Source organism: Cuculus canorus, chromosome 1, assembly GCF_017976375.1.
Source record: "Cuculus canorus isolate bCucCan1 chromosome 1, bCucCan1.pri, whole genome shotgun sequence".
Lineage (NCBI taxonomy): Eukaryota > Metazoa > Chordata > Aves > Cuculiformes > Cuculidae > Cuculus > Cuculus canorus.
The window spans coordinates 12,032,314-12,051,206 of NC_071401.1; the positions used below are offsets into that span (position 1 = coordinate 12,032,314).

Consider the following 18,893-nt stretch of genomic DNA (forward strand, 5'->3'; position numbering starts at 1 on the left):
TTACAATTTACAAAGACCAAGAACAGACAAAGGAGAAGAAAGAGAGTGCAGTGATAATGGGCTTGCTGTTATTTCTATTTTTCCACTTTTTTTTTGAATTCGAGACAAATGATATGCAGGAAGTAAAGAAGAATACAGACAAAACATGTACAAGTTTTTCACTTACATTATATCAGTCTTGTAATATATGCATTGCACAAAAATACCTTGGCTGCATATGTCTGTTTAAGGTTTTCACTGGAACAGGCTGCCCAGAGAAGTGGCTCAGTCACCGTCCCTGGAGGTATTAAAGATATATGTAGATGTGGTGCTTAAGGACATGGTTTACTGGTGGGCTTGGCAGTGTTTTTATTGTTGAACTTGATCTTGAAGGCTTTTTACAACCTACATGATTCTGTGAATTCTATGAAGGTCCCTATACCTTTAACAGAATACACATAGTACATGTGAGTATTTTTCTAACATCTTGAACAATTGTTATCGTCTACAATATTATGGATTAGCTTTTACTTTTGGCACAAAGCTGATGTGAGTACATGCTGCTTTCTTAGATGATTATTCCTCTGTGAGCACTTTGCTTATTGAAATATAAGGAGCTTTGTGTTATTTTTTGAAGCTCTGTAACTGCCAATAATGCAGTGATATTTGCCACTTAATGATTTCTTCCTCATCTGGATGTGTTCTTCTGCCCCTGATTATTTTCCTCTGTGTTTCAAATATACTAGCAGATACCTCAGTTACTTTATGGTGTCTACTATGATACCAGACATCAGTGTTTAGGTACTCAAACCCTACCTTTTTTTTTTCTGCTTGTGCTCAGCAAACACAACCAATCGATTTTTGCTCTTTTCAATAAGGGACAAAAAGACCACTTTGGCCTTCAGAGTCATGGCCTCTACAGCTCCATTATTTACTTGGATGTTCCAGCATGCTATGGCTCCCCTGAAGCTCATGCATTGGCTTTCCACTCCTTTTCCTTTTCCATCCAAAAAGACTGACTATGCTTTATAGCACTTTCCCTGAGGCACGAGTGTTATAAAGAGAAGAGCAAGTTGTATAACTTCTGTACAGTAAGCTATGAATTGTCTTCGATATATATTTTTTAGAGATTTTTTCCTGTTATTTATTTTCACCAAAAGCCCATGATTAACTTATGTCAATTTTATTTCTATTATTTCTTTTTTCTATCTCTTTTTCATTTTGTCCCCTCTGTGCTCTACTCATTCATTTGTATTGTAGTGACTTCTACAGGATACACACACGATCTGAAGCCTCATTTACCAGACATTATACAAAGATCCCTGCTCTAAAACTTTAAATCAAGAAACAGAGAAAACAGAATCAGAAGGCATGGACTTTATTCCCAGTTCAAAATTTGGAGGTATGATGTATTAAAAATGTGTATTTTTTCGGCAATTGTTCAGCCTGACCATCTTCGTCTGGCAATTACTGTTAAGATATATTTTGCTTCCATAATAGTACTTTCTGTAAGCTTTGAATTTTCTTAAGGCTTTCTTAAATGCGAAAGCAAGGCTTTTAAAAGAGAGAATTTGTGTTTCCTTTGATTTAACAGTCTGTCATCTGTCCTTGCAATAATATGTTCTAATATAATATGTTCTAATGTTATTCAAGATGACTGATACTTTGCATTCTACAGAGGATTTTGGTTTCCAGAGCTACATAGTGTTTTTGTAGAAACATTGTGCTTTTATTTCAGTCTTCTGCAATACTAAGGTTTCTGTAAAACCAAATTGCTATTTTATTTCCTAAGAATGAAGCATTCATCATGTTTTACTATGTCTTAATTAATGAATGCAGTCACTTTTGGAGAAATTAGTTGATGTTTCATTGCTGTTTTGACACAGAATGACGAAATAGTTTAGGTTGGAAAGGTCCTCTTTAAATCACCAAATCCAATCCCCTTGCTTAAGCAGGATGAACAAGAGCAGATGGAATTTCAGTTTTTTTCTTTTGTGTTCATTACCTCTTGTCCTCTCACTGAGCACTACTAAGAAGAGTCTGGCTGCCTCTACTTTGTTCCCTCCCACCAGGTATTTATACACATTGATGAGATGTCCCTGAGCCATCTCTTCTCCTAGCTGAACAGTTCCATATTTATCAGCCTTTCCTGGTATGAAATAAGTTCTTTAGTTGTCTTTGTGTCTGTGCTCTGGACTCACTCCTGTACGTTCATATCTGTCTTGTACTGAGGAGCACTGGACTCATTAATCCAATGTGGCCTCAGCAGTCGTGACTAGACCCTCAGCCTTCTAGCAGCACGATTCCTAATGCAACCCAGGAAGCTGCTACCTTTTTTTCCCATGATAGTACATTTCCTGGCTTGTGGTCAGCCTTGTTGTCCACCAGGACCCCCAGGTTCTTGTCTGCCAAGCTGCTTTTCAGTCAGTGAGCCTACAGCATGTACTGGTGCCTGGTGTTATTTCTCCCCAGGCAGGACTCTCTGCATTTCCCTCTTTTGAATTTCATGAGGTTACTCTCATCCTATTTCTGCCACAACCTTTCAGAGATAATCAGGGGTGGCCTGAAGTGACATCAGCCAGATCCCTCAGCACTTGTTTGAGTTCAGTTAGGAGCTCCCTCCTCACCTGTGCAAGCCTCCTGACACCTTTGATTGATTTCCAACTTGGGATGGATCTTCTTGAGCTTGGACATGGTGATCCTTGAATTTCAGCCATCTCAGTGGGACCCCGCTTCTATCCGGGGCCATACCCCATTGCGTATGACCCATCATCACATTTTTGTGTTCAATGGCTGCCACATTTTTACATATTGAAGCTTTTGTTATAGTTTGTTGTCTCCTATTTCTGAGAAAGAAATTCAATGTACAAAAAGACTGACTGATATAACGATTAGAGGATTTTAGAGGCTTTTAAAAATTATCACAGTTTATTTCATGTTGCTTTTATTTTCCTGTTTTCACTTCCGGGAGTATTAACGTGAAAATTCTATAACAGTGCTCCTTTACATTACTCTGACAGTTTTTAACTTTACATATCATGTTGAACGGTCCAACTGGAAAAAGCAATAAAAAACTCAAGATGCAGAGCTGGAACCTGGCTTTATCAAAATGTGTGTTTCTTTTATGTCTGATTCCTATGTCTTTCAGGAATCAGAGAGCCAAATGTTTGAGTTTTACAGTAATTGTGTGATACGTCTTGCACTACAACCTTGTGGTTAGAAAATTTTAGAAAAAACAAATAGGCAAAACTGATCTTGTCATAGAATCATCATACAATCACCAGGTTGGAAAGGACCCACCGGATCATCGAGTCCAACCATTCCTAACACTCTCTAAACCATGCCCCTAAGCACTTCATCCACCTGTTCCTTAAATACCTCCAGGGAAGGTCACTCAACCACCTCCCTGGGCAGCCTCTGCCAGTGCCTGATGACCCTTTCTGTGAAAAATTTTTTCCTGATATCCAGCCTGAACCTCTCCTGGCAGAGCTTCAGGCCATTCCCCCTTGTTGTGTCCTCTGACACTTGGGAGAAGAGGCCAGCTCCCTCCTCTCCACAACCTCCTCTCAGGTAGTTGTAGAGAGCAATAAGGTCTCCCCTCAGCCTCCTCTTCTCAAGGCTAAACAACCCCAGCTCTCTCAGCCGCTCCTCATAAGACTTGTTCTCCAGCCCCCTCACCAGCTTCGTTGCTCTTCTCTGGACATGCTCCAGAGCCTCAACATCCTTCTTGTGGTGAGGGGCCCAGAACTGAACACAGTATTCGAGGTGCGGTCTCACCAGTGCCGAGTACAGAGGGTGAATAACCTCCCTAGACCTTCTGGTCACACCGTTTCTAATATGTTTCAGATTGTCCTTCCATGATCTAAAGAATCTCTAGTAGGGTGTACTTTCAATCACTTTTATTGGAGCTTAATCAAGTTACAGCGTGTAGAAGAATTCAAGACTAATGACACCAGAGGAAAAAAAAAGAGATCTGGACTCTGCAGACTGCTGAGAAGAGGACGTGCTCTGACAAGAGGAAAGGAGTCATACATCCTCATCCTTAATGCCTGTCTTCATAAAGTTTATATGACTTAAAGACTGAATTACTTCCAAAAATCTTCTTAGCATTGGATTACAGAGCCTGGAATGTAAGGAAAGGCAAGGCAGTGTAATGGTACAGTGGAATCTAAATGATTTAGCCAAAGGACTGAAAGAAACTCATCGCTAATTAGTATCATGGTTACCTAGTGCCTGCAGGTTTTAGCTCCTCTTTCATTCACTTTTGTATAAACTTTTTTTCTAAAAAGCTGTCTGGATTTCTTTATGTTATTTGGGGACGGTGGAAAAATGTGTTTAAATATATGGGGAATATTTCATCATTACAAGTCACTAGTCCTTCTAGTCTGTATTGGCACCCAGATGTGATCAAAGAAACTATAACATTACAGGGCTTGAATATTTTGCTTTTGCTTCTGTTCAAGAAGCAGACTACAGGCTATTCTGTATTTGCAGTATGAACAGACTGCAACACGAAGGATGGAAACCGGGCATTTGTAGCATTAGTTGTCACAGTCTGAACTTGTAAAAGAATGGAATTCCCTCAAAGGACCTATGGGGCTGTGCAGATCCTTACCCTATGTGACATTGTGCTTGAACATGACAGCTGTCTTTTATCGCCTGTGATATCTGCTCTTATCTCCCCTTTCCTTTGAAATATCTAAGCTCAGGTCAACCATTTCAGTATGCATTTACATATCAGCTTCACTAAGTACTAAAAGCATCTAAATATCTAAGTGCTTTGTTCACTGTGGTTTATAGTGAACCAAACTGTTTATCAGTACATCTGATTCTGCATTCAGCACTGAAATAAGACTGGAAGGAAAAAAATGAACATTTGCATATGATGAAATGCATACTAATCACTATACAAGTAGGAATATTGTAAAACATGCATCCAGTTTCCAGATTTATGAACATACAGGGTTAGAAGTATAGAGAAAAAATCATTACCCATGCCTGTTGAATAGATAAAGTAAGGAATACAAAATAAAGACAACTATGCATCGATGTTTTCCTTACATTTCTTTTCCTTCAGCTTTTTTAGTTTTGTTGTAGCTACATTGAAAAACTAAGAATTTACTGTATGTTTTACCACATCTGCAGAGTAGAAATTGTCTTGCTGCAGAGGTACGTAAGATATAGTACCTATATAAAAAGACCCAATCTGCAGAAGTGCACTTGCTACCTTGCTGACTGCATTATTTTGTCATGTGCTTTTGCACAGCTTCTTTCAGATCACCTGCACTCTTCAATCAAGTGGTTTCTTTCTATTTGTTCTTTCAGGCACTCTTCAGAGTTCATCCACGCCTAATGTTATGTACGTTGTATCACAAGCTGATCTGCTTTTCCAAACTAACTGTACATTGAGTCTGAGATAAGTACCTTTTCTGTTGTGATATTCCAGGATCTCCAGCACGGGAAAATAAGTCACACTGTTTCAGAATGCATACAATGCAATATAAAGAGTAATACATTAAGGAGCTGTGAAGTTTGAAAGTGAATGCAAATCGTAATCATGAGCTGAGTGTTTCTAGAGGATCATTGACTCTTCTTATTTACATTTGTGACAATTTCACCTGAAAGATTACTTAAATATTGTGGGATATATTTGCAGGTAGATTTCTAGATCACATAATTTTGAGTCTCCCTGGAGTTAAATTTCTTAAGAGCAGAATATGTTTATAATTAACAAAGAATTGAAACTAATCTTCCTGTTTCTGGTGATCAGCTTTTCAATGTGAACTTTTGAACATGGTGTCCTCAGCAGGCTGAATGCATCTGCATTAAGGACTGCTCTGAAAATACAGTGAACATCAGAAAAGTAGACAAAATAGAATGGTTACAGTTGTGTGAATTCAGAAATACAACATATAGGAACCACGCTGAGTGTTTCATAGCACTTTATGGACATATAACATTGAGAAAATTCTTTCGCTCTTAGTTCTGCAAGCGCTGCACAGCAAGAGGCATTCCATTCCTTTACCACTACTGAAAAATGAGTTGAATTATTAGGACTGAAGACATCAGAAACAGAAAGAACTTGGCATGATTATCAAATCAATCTGCAGCAAGTATTAGGACAAATAACAGTGTGGTCTTTCCAATATGCCAAAGTAAACAGCTTGCATTAGAGGCACCAAGGAGACAATAAAAGCTGCATACATACAGTGCCATTTGAGGTCTCTTTTCAGAATATTAGTTTTCAGAATATTACTGCCCTCAAATGTTATGATCATACTTACAATTCAGAAATGGATTGTGAATGCACCAGAGGCCAGATGATATTGGATCTGAAAAGAAATGCAAATTCCAGAAAACAGTAAAGCCTATGAAGTTCTAGTACAACAGCGAATTTTAAGAATTCAAGGACCTGTTCATGCCCTTAAGGGTATTACAGTATCCAAATACCAGGCTGGTTATGAAGAACTGGGAGTGCATGGACATCTGGTAATTAAAATCACAATGAATGGTAGAAGGAGTCTTCAAGTGTGCTGAAGGTTTCTGCTTTGCTACAAGCCCCCCTGCCTGCAGAAAAGAAAGAGGATTCAAGGTCTCCCTTTGCTCCAGAATGCACTGCCTTTTCCAGACGAGCCTGTTTATATTTTGGAGAAGAGAACATCATGTTTGTAATTGAATATACTGAGTAGCTAACCTACTTGTTGCCTGAATGACATTTGTTGTCTCTGATTTCCTCTCTGTAATAAATATGACATAAAATATTTTCTACACTTAATTTGCATTTCCTCTCTTTTGTCATATCCATTGTTATCCCTTTTTTTTCTTTCTTGAGAACAGGTTCAGTTATTTGCTATGTGTTGCTGGAGTGCCTAACAAGATGAAGTTGAGACACTGCAGTGTTCCTGCAGTACAACTAATAAGTAATAATAACGCTGCTAGTAATTGAAGGACTGGTTTGTTTAATAAATTTAGGAGACCAATACAGCTGGCAGAGTGGAGTGAATGCTGCCTGACATTTTTCCAGGGAGATGTTAATCAGATGGTCTTCCTAGAACAAATAAGCAAAATGAGAGAGAAAAACAACTACAGATTAGTTGGTGCCCTTGGGGCAGGGAGAATACATAGCTCCTACTGTGGTAGAGGAGACCAAAGCGTGCAGAGATGTTAAATGGCTATTAGATATTAAAGACCGTCACAATGAACTGTTCTGGGCACCTTAATATCAAAAAGAGGTTGTGAAGAATTCAGAAATGAAGTAACAAACATCATTATGTACTTAAAGATACACTTAAGAAAATCACAGAGCTAACTTGCTTTTCTTGTTTGATTTGTTACATTTTCTTTTGCAAAGGAATATATGGATCCAATTTAATAAGGGTGTTTTTCTGTTTAAAACTTTTCACTGAAGAAAGTTTAAGACATTTGAGATCTATTTGCTTAACTATCTTAAATGGACCTCTGAGAAGCTGTACAGAGATGCCCAGGTGAGCACTCAGTGAAAGCCGCTGATCTAATTATATAACTTCGTACAACTACTTTGCACATTAATTAATGTCAGCAGAGACAAAGCAGAGATGGGCAAAACCTACTGCATGTATTCTGCTAAGTGGATTAAAAGTATTTATTTGAGGAACCAGGGTCTGTTTCCACCTGCCGTAGATCTGTTCTCATCTGCAGTTACCTGAAAGGCTTAATACATAGGATGAAGCATAACGGTTCAGTGTCAGCCAGACACATAAGGCACATGGAGGACAATGAGGTGATTTGAGACAGCCAGTGTAGCTTCACCGAGGGTAAGTTTTGCTTGACCAGCCCAGTGGCGATCTGTGATGGAACAACTACATCTAGGGTGGACAAGGGAAGAGCTATGGTTGTCATTTATCTGGACTTCTGTAAGGCCTTTCAGATGGTCCCCTACCAACACCCTTCTCTCTAAATAAAAGAGATATGGATCTTATGGGTGGACTGTTCTGTGATGAGGAATTGGTTGGATGGTCACATTCAGAGAGTAGTGGTCGATGGCTCAATGTCCTGATGGAGATCCGTGACGAGCAGTGTCCCTCAGGGTTTCCTACCGAGACAAAGATTATTTAATAGCTTCAGCAGCAGCATAGTGAGATTGAGTGCACTCTCAGCAAATTTGCAGATGACACCAAGCTGAGTGATGCGACTGACATGCCTGAGGGATGGGATGACATCCAGAGGGACCTTTACAAGCTTGAGAACTGAGCCCATGTAAACCTCATGAGGTTTAGCAAGGCAAAATGCATGGTTCTGCACCCGGGATAAGGAAACCTCTGATATCAATATAGACTGGGGGATGAAGGGGTTGAGAGCAGCCCTGCCAAGAAGGGTTTGGGGGTACGGGTGGATGAAAAGCTGGACATGAACCAACTCACAGCCCAGACTCTGACTATTTCTGCTTCTCTCTTTTTGAGTGATTCTGTTGAACTAACTCCTTTGGGTGTAATGCCTTGGGTTCCAGTCTTTTTTTTTGTCTGACTAGTGTCAGGAGGGGGATAAAGGGACTGTCAATAACGTAAGAAAAATTGCCTCACAAACTAAATGCTACTTTCGACCCCCAAATTACATTGCATTACATAGCACAGATGAGAATATAATCATATGATGATATAATGAGAATAGAATAAGACCCTAAGTGACGCAAGCTTAGCCTTCTTGTATCCTTAACAGTAGCTCAGTGCTGCTAAATCCTAATAGTTCCAGTAACTATGATTTGGGATAAAAACTCTTATAGATTTAATTGATCCCTCTGTTAGCTGTTTGGGTTTTGTCCCTTATCATGCAGCTTTCTCTTTAGCTGTAGGGATTAGAAACTTAATTTGGCTTCTAATGAAGCTTGGAATTACTACATCATTTCTGTATGCAAAGAATCTGGATCTACAAGAAAAATAATAAATATAAAAAAAAAATTGTGATTAAATTTAGAGAATTAGTAACATTAGTTATTTCCCTAAATAATATCAATCTGACAGCCACTGATTTGGTAAATAAGTCTATTTATATATCATTGTTGTTAATCTACAGAAACATTTTACACTCGACTAAGAATTGCTTTCTGTTATACAGTTTCAGCTATCAATGATTTTTTTGTCTTTTCTATTTCAATCAGTGTGTCGAAGGTTTAAGGTAGATTATCTACAATTTTTCCCACTTGTTTTCAGGCTGCTGTGTTTCAAGTTGAAACAGCCTATATATAAAATGCAGAAAAAAAAAGGTAAAAGATGAAGGATATTTATTTCCTTATGCAGATTTGCCTGCATGTGCATTTTCACACATCAGAAATATGTTTATTACTTCCATAAGGTAGTTTCCAACTGTAGGAGTTCTAAACCAGCAAAGGATGATTGGGATTGCTTTTTGTAGTATTTTCTATTTACTATTAATCTGCTTACGATTTCAAAAGTCTTGTTCCAAGATCTATTACAATGAGTGGCAGACTTCCATAGGTTTCAAATCCATCCTTAAATAACTAATAACATTGATGATGTACTTTCACTGGAAAGCACAAGGTTGGCATTTTTTGTGTCTCATGAGAGCAAATCAGTTGTCTGAGAATTGCAGTTTGTCTCAGCCAGCTCAATTTTAATAGGAAAATTAAATCTGTAATTTATAGCTTCTCCAGGCTGCTATGTTTCTGTTGCTCAGCACTGGCCAAAATCTGCCTTGATTTACAATCTACGAATTCTCAGTAAAATGCTGAGATTTTACTGTGTCTATTTCAAGGCAGAATTTGGCCTAATATCTTAGAATTTATTTATGTATGTTCTCAAAGACGAACTTCCATTCATGTATGCAAATCTGCATATGCATTTTTTCAGAAAGCAGTGATAATTTGGTAAAAATTTGACAATAATTTTGCATTTTAAATACCTTCTAGGCTCTAAAGCACAACCTTAGAACGTCAATAATACTCATAATATCTAGACTACATAAACTAATCTAGGGACTATTGTCCTCTGCTGCAGGGTATCTGCCACCGAGGTAATAATAATAACCTCACAAATGTTTGTTTTCAATACACAGAATGCAAAACCACATTTGAAATCAGTAGAATTAGATGTCTATAGGCCTCTTTGCAAATCCTGTTTAGTACCCAGGCTGCAATTTTGCACATCTGAACCCTCTGAAAATACTGTAGCATGGCATCAAACAAATATAAAAACTCCAGTGAGCTGTGGGATGTCTGCTGAGATGTATAGTAACGTCTCTTAGTGCAAGGTGTCTGACTTACAGCTTGCTGAAAAAGCAAATTCTGAAATGAAAAATAGTTTTGAGAACCAGGATGAGAAATTAATACTGCAGAAATTTTAATGTAGTCAAAATGCCTCAATATCTAGCTGCAGATCCACTCTAGGGATTTAGAGGGCTCCTGTTTCACAACATCCTGTTTGGTGACCTGTGAAAGAGTCTGAAAACTTTAGAGTTGGAGGTCCAACATGCTTTCTTGTTTGGATGAAGCTCTTATGAACCTGAATGTAGAGGTAACTACTCAAGTGCGTGCTGTTTCATTAGTCAACCAGCAATTTTTTGAAGAAACAATGAATTTAGCCGTCATGTTTAATCCTTTGTAGCCACAGAGCTAAAACACTGAGAAAATAGAATTTTTTTTCAGTTCTCTTGGTGGCTGCTGAGGAAGCAGGCGAGCTGGTATGAAACCACGCAAGTAAACATGAAAAAAGTAATGTGAATGAAAGACTTCGATACAAAAATTTGTCACAGAAAATTTCTGACCAGATTAGGTGTCGTTTACAGATTCTTGCTATGAATGAAAAGCACAATCAAAAATAGTCTCCTTCTATTCATGTATGAAATTATTGGGCATTACAAATTCAGTTACTCCAATTTGGTGATGAAAGAGAAGAAAGGCTACACAGAAATGCATTTCTGGTCCATCTCATCTCGCTGTCTAAGGTGTTCTACTTATGTGATAATGAAGAAAATCAGGTTATGCTGCTCTCCAGTCGTACAGTGTGGTAATTCTGAAAGCTGAAAACAGAAGAACCGGAAAAATCCAGAGTCTCACAAGTAAATTTATTCAAGGTATTTGCTAATATTTCAAAGTACTTGAATAATTTTAACAGTGTTCAAACAATCTGTAATTGAAATTATTTGCAATTATGTTTAAACACTTTGTAAAGACCAGGCATCAGTAAGAGTTTCCTGCTAATCTATGACAGTACAATCAACTGGTAGAATGAAGCTAGGGTGAGCAGTTCACGCAGAAAAACAGGGCAAACAGATGAATTAGTAATTTAATCTGAGCAAGCTATTCTAAATTCTAATCTTAATGTTTAGAAAAATCTTGGGGTTAATCTATTTGTATGTGATTAAAGTTTAACACACACTACAAAAAACATCTACAGTCACTTATGAGGTAGTTATGTTTGACACCTGTTTTTAAGATGGAATTGCCCTTCATTGTCCACAGGGCCACAAGAGACATAGATATTCATATTAGATTGGTAAGGTTAAGTGAAATTCATCTTCCAGAAAGAGCACTTTGAAAACAAGATTGCAGCCTTTTTTTATTCACTAGTCATGAATATATTTCATCATTGGTTCTTGAACAAGTAGTGGGTCCGTTTTCACTAAACTATATATATACACACACACACAAAATCAATTAATTTAAAGTCACCCTTAAATTGAGTTGCAAATAATTAGAGAAGATCTTTTCTTGTTTGTGCTCTAAAGCTGTGTTCTGATACTAATTTTTCCTGTGTGGTCAAATGTTTTAAATGAATGTCATGTATGACACGTTAAACCAAGAGATGTTAAGCATTGCTCTGGTTACCAAGGAAATGCGCAGATGTTCGTAAGTAACCAGTTTCTAGGTGTTTCTCAAAAACACTGTCCATTAGAGAGCTTTGATATTATCAGGAAATAAGGCCTGAAGTTTATGACACTTCTACGTTTCCATCTGTCCTCCAAACTGATAGAGGCACGTGTGCCTATCCATGTGCCATTTCATAACAAGATGAAGTTTAGAACCATAAATCATTCTGTTTCTGCAGTAGTGACAGGTGCAGGATAGCAGATGCAGTCTCCAATATATCAAGAGAATGCCATGATTTATTTGCATTAAGGAGGTCTGGGGTTAGCAGTCTGCTTGAAACTAGATAACCATATGGTGCATGGCAGCTAGATGAGAATATCTGCCTTCAATAATGTACCGTATTAAAATGCAAGCTCCAATATATAGCCTTGAAAATTGTCTCGACACCTGTGTCAGATCCTTGAGATGCCTGAAGACTGCATTATGTGAGCTGAAGTGCAGGATGTCACTAAACTTGTGACAGCAAGCTTGGCAACCAGGTGCAAGTGTCCAATAGAATGAAGTGTTTAAATATGTAAGTTTTCCTACTGGCTTCTAAGTTAATCATGTATCTAATAACTGAACTGAAGAGGATCTGCAGAAAGAAGTTTCTGAGGAAAGTTTTCCATCCTTCTTATTGTCTGTAAAGATGATGATACTGAACGTACGGGTAAAGGTAGGACAGCTCTGCGATCAAGAGTATAGAAATGAAAAATACCAGGACTGAGGTGCACACAAAAATGTCAGAGAGATTAATGAGTTCAGGTCAGGCAGGAAGTGTCATCTTCACTACAGATTACTCTGTAAAGTGACCTGAGAATACACAAAGCAATCGGTCTAATAACAGAACTTCCAACGCTGATCTTAAGTCAGGCAAAGCATGAAAATGCCATGATGTTATTTAGGGATGGTTAAAAAATTTATTTATTTAACTAGAGACACATTATTCTGATCTTGAATGTATGGGAAGTTTAAGAATGTATTGCCAGGGAACAGCCAAGGCTGGTCAGGGCAATTAAGACCTATTAGTACCCTCAGGGCCCTGACACATATTTGGATGGAAAAAGGAAATGGAGACAATAAAAAAAATGGAGAATGAAGTAAATTGCAGCTTGAGTTTCCTGAATGTGAATTGCATGTGAATAGCCTGACATACTCATTGCTAACTCCTTTTCCAGACAAAAGAAATGTCACTCATGTCATCTGTCTGGCCTTCCACACCATACGGGGAAAATGGAGAAGATGCAAATTAGCAGAAGAAATTTCAGGTGAGTACGGAATTAGTTAGAGGAGAGACAGCAGCAGGTGCTTTTGAAGGGGAATGTACTGTGTAGAGGAAAGTAGGGAGTGGAGTTCCTCAAGGAGGCGCCCAGTGACTGGTTTCTTAAATATTTTCACATAATTTTAGGATTAAATGTGGAAACGTTCTGACAAAACCTGCTTATGACAGTGCTATGAGAAGTGATCAATATGGAAGAAGTGCAGGATACCACACAAGAAATAAATACGTGATCTTTAAATTCAAAGTCCTAGAAATTATAAAAAATTCAACAGCATAAAATGTCAAGACATGAACTTAAGGAGTAATAGAAAGAATTCCTGCAGTCACTCAAGAAGACATCTCTTGAAAACAACTGAGAAGAAGGATTTCAGCACACTACTTTTTCACAAAAAAATTATGAGCAATCAAAGAAATGCAACTACATAAATGTACATATAATTATAGGACTTTGCACTTACAGTATGCTTAGTAGATGAGACACAAGATAAAGATGCCATGGTGCAGAGTAGTGTCATAGCAGATGGATGAACTGCTCTTCAATGAATCTGTCTTTCTAGTTGTTAACTATAGCAGGAAATTAGATGTTTGAATCAGACTCCTACTTTCCAGATGGGTAAAATGGGCGAAATAAGTCACATTCCTAATAATGAGCTCGGAATCAGGAATGTTTCATTTGCACCAATGGTACAAGAGAACAGTAGCAGAAGCTGACTAGACATCCCTCCATGCATCCTCCAGCAGTTTCCGTCCTCTGCTGTCACCAAGTTCCTAGATTTGATGAAATGAAACAAGCTGACGTCACAATGGTCTAATTTTAGGACCTATTCATAAAGACTTAATTGTCAACAGGCAGAAGATGCACATATTTATCTAAATCCCTTCTCATCTCTAGAGTTAAAGTACTTTGCAGACAACAGTTAAAACCTGATACCAGTTCTTTCATTACAACAGATTAAAAAAGAATAAGGCACGGGGGTGAAATAACTTGCCAAAACCCACAGAAAATGAAGTCACGCAAACAGGAAGAGACCTCAGCAGTCTTGAATCTTAGTACATTGTCATGTCTAGTGGTGCATGCTGCCTCCCACAGCAGCCTTGGTAAAGTATAGGAGGATCTTGATGTGCTATTAAAAACACTAGGATCGTAGTTTTACAAATATACACAATAAAGATTTCCACCCCATTTTTCATCATCTGAAGACGCTACGAGGAACTATTCTGAAACCTTAAGCTCAAAGGGTTATGGGTAATAAAACAGTTTTCAGAGATGACCAGTAGCGCTCCTGACACAGTGAGTATCCAGTACACGTTCTCCCAGGCTTTTAGATGAGAGGCAAAGAGGACAAGTTTTTTTTGGAAGAACAAATGTTTGGCTCAGAAAGAAAGATACAGTAATTTGTGATGAGTGTTTTTAAATGCAAAAAGAACAGAGAAGAAGAAACAAGAGCTTTTAGGCTCATTAGGCATTAATTCAGAGGAAATAGTTTCTGACTTAAAAGAGGAAACCCTAGGCACCCTAGGCACCAGCAATAAATCACTGAAGTGACTGATTACACAGCTGTTTTATCCAACAGTATCCACATGGATGTATTACAGTGAGTGTCTCTGGATATGACTGATTACATAAAGAACAAACAGACATCAGCTCCAGTGGGAATGGAAATTTTCATGGAAAGACTAAAAACCTCACAATTTTAAGAAAGAAGAAAAGGAAAGCTAAAAGAAAATGAGAAAGGGGAAAGGGAAAGAGAAAAGGAAATTTTCTGCAGCAGCTAGCCAGGAGGTGAAGGACTGCTGGTGGTGGTGGGCACTCACCAGTCGCCCTCTGCAGTGCAGGTGGTGATTGCTGCAATATTTTCCCTACAGTATCTGTATGGTTTCACCCTGATGCACTGCACCTCTCTTTTAGTCACCCTCACCCATTATAACAATCGTATTGCTCAGAGCACGTTTGGATTGCGCACGTGTTGCCGTTGCTAACTGGCTCCTTAGCTTTTTGCAAAGGTATTACTGGGCAATGCTATCTCCTGTTGGCAGCTACCAGGCTCTGCACATCCCCTAAAAATGTTTTACTCTAAAAGCCACAAGACAAAGGGTGAAGAGGGAGAAAAATAAATTAAAAAAAGCATGGCTCATACAGTGGTGGCAAATGCAAGAGCCATGGCTGTGGTCCTGAAGTGGGAGTGCAAAGCTGGGAAGACAAGAGCACTTTGGATACAGGGGTACAAAACTCTGAGCCAGCACCCTCAGGGTATGAAGGTGAACAGGTGCATGGAAAAGTGAACGGCAGACCACAGTGTTGTGAGGGAAAAGCAGCAGAGGTGCAATAGGAAAGCCCCTGGCATCATACAAGTTGCGGACACTTCTGACTGAGGCTGCAACATGGCAATAAATCCCCTCTAACTCCACAGGCAAGCAGATGATTTCTGCAGTCAGGGAGAGAAGTGAGGTGCTTTTCCTAACACCAATGCCCAAGCACCAAGAGAGGACTTCCTAACAACCTCCCCTCTCTATGGCTGTCATCCTTTCTGTCTGTCTTGGCTTCTGGAAAACCATTCCTTCTCCTACATCCTCCCTAAGAGGCACTTAGGTTTTGCTCCCCACCTCATGGAAGACCTTTTCATCTTTGTATGTGCTCAAAACTTAGTGATTAAAGAATTGTTCCATTTGAAGATGCCCTTGCCTTCTCCTGTGTATTGTGATGAAAGTAAAACCAGAGCTCACACTCTGCAGTCACCGCTGCTGTTTATGTCCTGACAGAGCTGTGAGACCTACAGGATTTCTGTGAAATCTGTAGTTTGGAAAGAAGGATTTGGTAAAAATAAAAGAACCGGGGCCTGGTTGTATTCTCCCTTTTATCATGAGCTGGCAGCAGATAGCTGCAATTCTGCATACATATCCCAAGTTCACAGCTTCCAAGTATATCATCCAGAGGGCAGAAACAACTCACAATGTCTCTGGCATATGATTGCAAACTCTCTTAAGATGTGCAAATGGACAGATAGAGAAGAAGGACTTTGTTCTTTTAATACTTCAGGAAACATAAAGCAGATCGTGCTATGAGTGACAAGCTTTGCACAGGTGTCATCTGCTATTCATAGATTCACAGAGTTTAAGGCCAGAAAGAAGTCTTCAGTCATTTTTATTGACTCACTGCCTGTTAGAGGTTAATATGTTTCACCCAGAGAAGTGAGCAATTTCTTCTTTTAGGCTACAATGAATGCCATTGAAATACCTTTGCAGACTATAGTTTCAGGTCCTGCTAAAGCTATTTTTCTTGTGCCAAGTTTCTCAGACATCTTTCTGTTTATAATTCCTACAGGAAACTAAAAGCAATAGTGAAATATGTTTGACCTTTTGATCCTTTGGCATGCTGGGCTTTTTTTCAACTCTTACAAATGTTCAATCTTCTCTTGTTACGACAATTTTTTTAATACAAATTTCTCCCATTGCAGTAACACAGTGTTCATTAAATTCACGTTATTGTTTTAAATTAGACCACAGAAATCTTTTACTGGCTCTGACTTCACATACCGTAGGATCCTACATAATATTTGAATCTCAGTGGCATTCCATTAGCCATCAACATTTTGGTTGGGCTTAATTGTGGTCACCTTCAGGGACAGAATATAAAAGTCGTCATCAAGTATTCGTCTGTCTCCAGTCAAGCTGAGTAATGAGGGACTCCTTTGCTGTCCATTTATTTTACAGCTACTGCTGACCCCAAATGTCTCTTTCATTGCTGCATAGCAAGGCTCAAAGTGCCTGGCTTTGGAAAGAGGCCAGTTTCACTAAAATAATGATGGGCAGCTGAGAATTAGCATTCACTGTCTTTTTTTTCTAAGTCAACTCCTTTTCTTTCAACATCTCTGCTAATGACTGCTGTCCTCTTGTGCTCCTGAGCCATATGAACTTGATTTTTTTTCTGTTCCACAGTCTTCTCACTATTATCGCATTAAGAAGACAACTTACTGTTATTGTAAGGAAATTTTTTAGGATGCAGATTCCTTTGTCTCCCAGAACACAAATTCCTATATATACACCTATATGCACCTTTGTTACAGAAGAATTTTGATATTAGTGATACAGGACCATGTAAAGGAAAATTAATGAAACAAGCATGATTCGAGTTAGGGCACTATGATCTGGATGGGGGTTACATTAAATGGGTAAAAATTGGTTCCATGATTGGACTTGAAGGGTCATATTTAATGGCTTACACCACCTTGAAGGCCATTAGCAATGGGTCTGTCCTAGGACCTGTCCTAATTAGCATCTTTACCAACAGTCCAGAGGAGGTAAGATTGTGTTCTCTTGTCAAATTTGCAGAGGCCACTAAACTGGCAAAGGAAAACATTTTTAAAGAGAAATATATTGCAGGAGAACATAAGTGAGGTTCTTTTGAAACTCTAAAATACCCTCAATGAGAGAAACTCTAGGCAAAGGGAATGTTATGAGAGATGTAGGGGTGTGTGCATGTTTGTAGAAGTGCATGCATATATATTTGCGTCTCTGTATATGTATGTATAGAGAAATATTTAGATGCATTCATTGACCCTACTCTTGTATTTGTGAGCTACCTGGTGCACAAAGCTACGATGATGCAACTGGTAATTTCAGTGCCTGATATACTTACAGAGATTCAAATCTCTGAAGTATTTAAAAGCACTTTACAAAAAAAGTTACTTTCAAGAAAGCATTTCTAAATGTATGCAAAGACCTGGTTCATATTTTAGATCAATTAAGGAGTGAATGTTCTATCATTTAGTAATCTGAGATCTTTCTGATGCACGTTACTCAGTCAGAAGTACACGAATGTTATTAAAATTGCAAGAGTAGCACTAAAAAATGAAACATTGCAGAATCCTACGTCAGCCTTCTTCTCCAGCTGCATTATTACATAGTTCCTAATTATCACACACATTATCAAATACTTTTTCTTTCTCTGCAGAAACTTTTTCATCAGCAGCTTTCACCTCATTCAGCGAATGACCCCTATTCCTTACTGCTATAAAACTTCTGAAATCTGCTCTGAAAACAAAAATTATTCATTTCCTTTTGAGATTTTCCACATGCCTTTTTTCACCACGTCATTTCATTCAGTCATTTCAGAATATTCCAGGCATGTATTTACTGTCACAAAATTCTTTAGGATGGAGGGCAGCTATTCTCATTTTACATTTTTACATTCTCATCTTTACATTCTGATTTTCCAGAAGGAGAATTGAGAAACAGAGATGAAAGAAGGGGCCTTCACTTGGTGAGACAAAGGACCCAGGTGGGACTTTCTGAATGCCCACCTACAATCATAGAACCACAAGGTTGGAAAAGACCTCTTGTATCACTGAGTCCAACCATTCCTATCTGCCACTAAACCATGTCTCTGAGCATCTCGTCTACCCATCTTTTAAATACCTCCAGGGATGGTCACTCAACCCCCTCCCTGGGCAGCCTCTGCCAGTGCCCAATGACCCTTTCTGAGAATAATTTTTTTCTGAGATCCAGTCTGAACCTCCCCTGGTGCAGCTTGAGGCCATTCCCCCTTGTCCTGTCCCCTGTCACTTGGGAGAAGAGGCCAGCTCCCTCCTCTCCACAACCTCCTTTCAGGTAGTTGTAGAGAGCAATAAGGTCTCCCCTCAGCCTCCTCTTCTCCAGGCTAAACAACCCCAGCTCTCTCAGCCGCTCCTCATAAGACTTGTTCTCCAGCCCCTTCACCAGCTTTGTTGCTCTTCTCTGGACACGCTCCAGAGCCTCAACATCCTTCTTGGAGTGAATGGCCCAGAACTGAACACA

General features: G+C 38.8%; 1 long non-coding RNA gene across 1 annotated transcript in view; it reads left to right on the forward strand.

The window, feature by feature from the left end:
* The first annotated feature begins 7,668 nt into the window (after positions 1 to 7,668).
* The window catches only part of LOC128854171 (uncharacterized), a 38,235-nt gene continuing 27,010 nt past the window's right edge, over positions 7,669 to 18,893 (forward strand). Inside the window, exons 1-2 of the long non-coding RNA XR_008453125.1 lie at positions 7,669 to 7,772; positions 12,997 to 13,086. This is a non-coding gene — a long non-coding RNA (uncharacterized LOC128854171). The remainder of the gene's footprint in view (positions 7,773 to 12,996; positions 13,087 to 18,893) is intronic.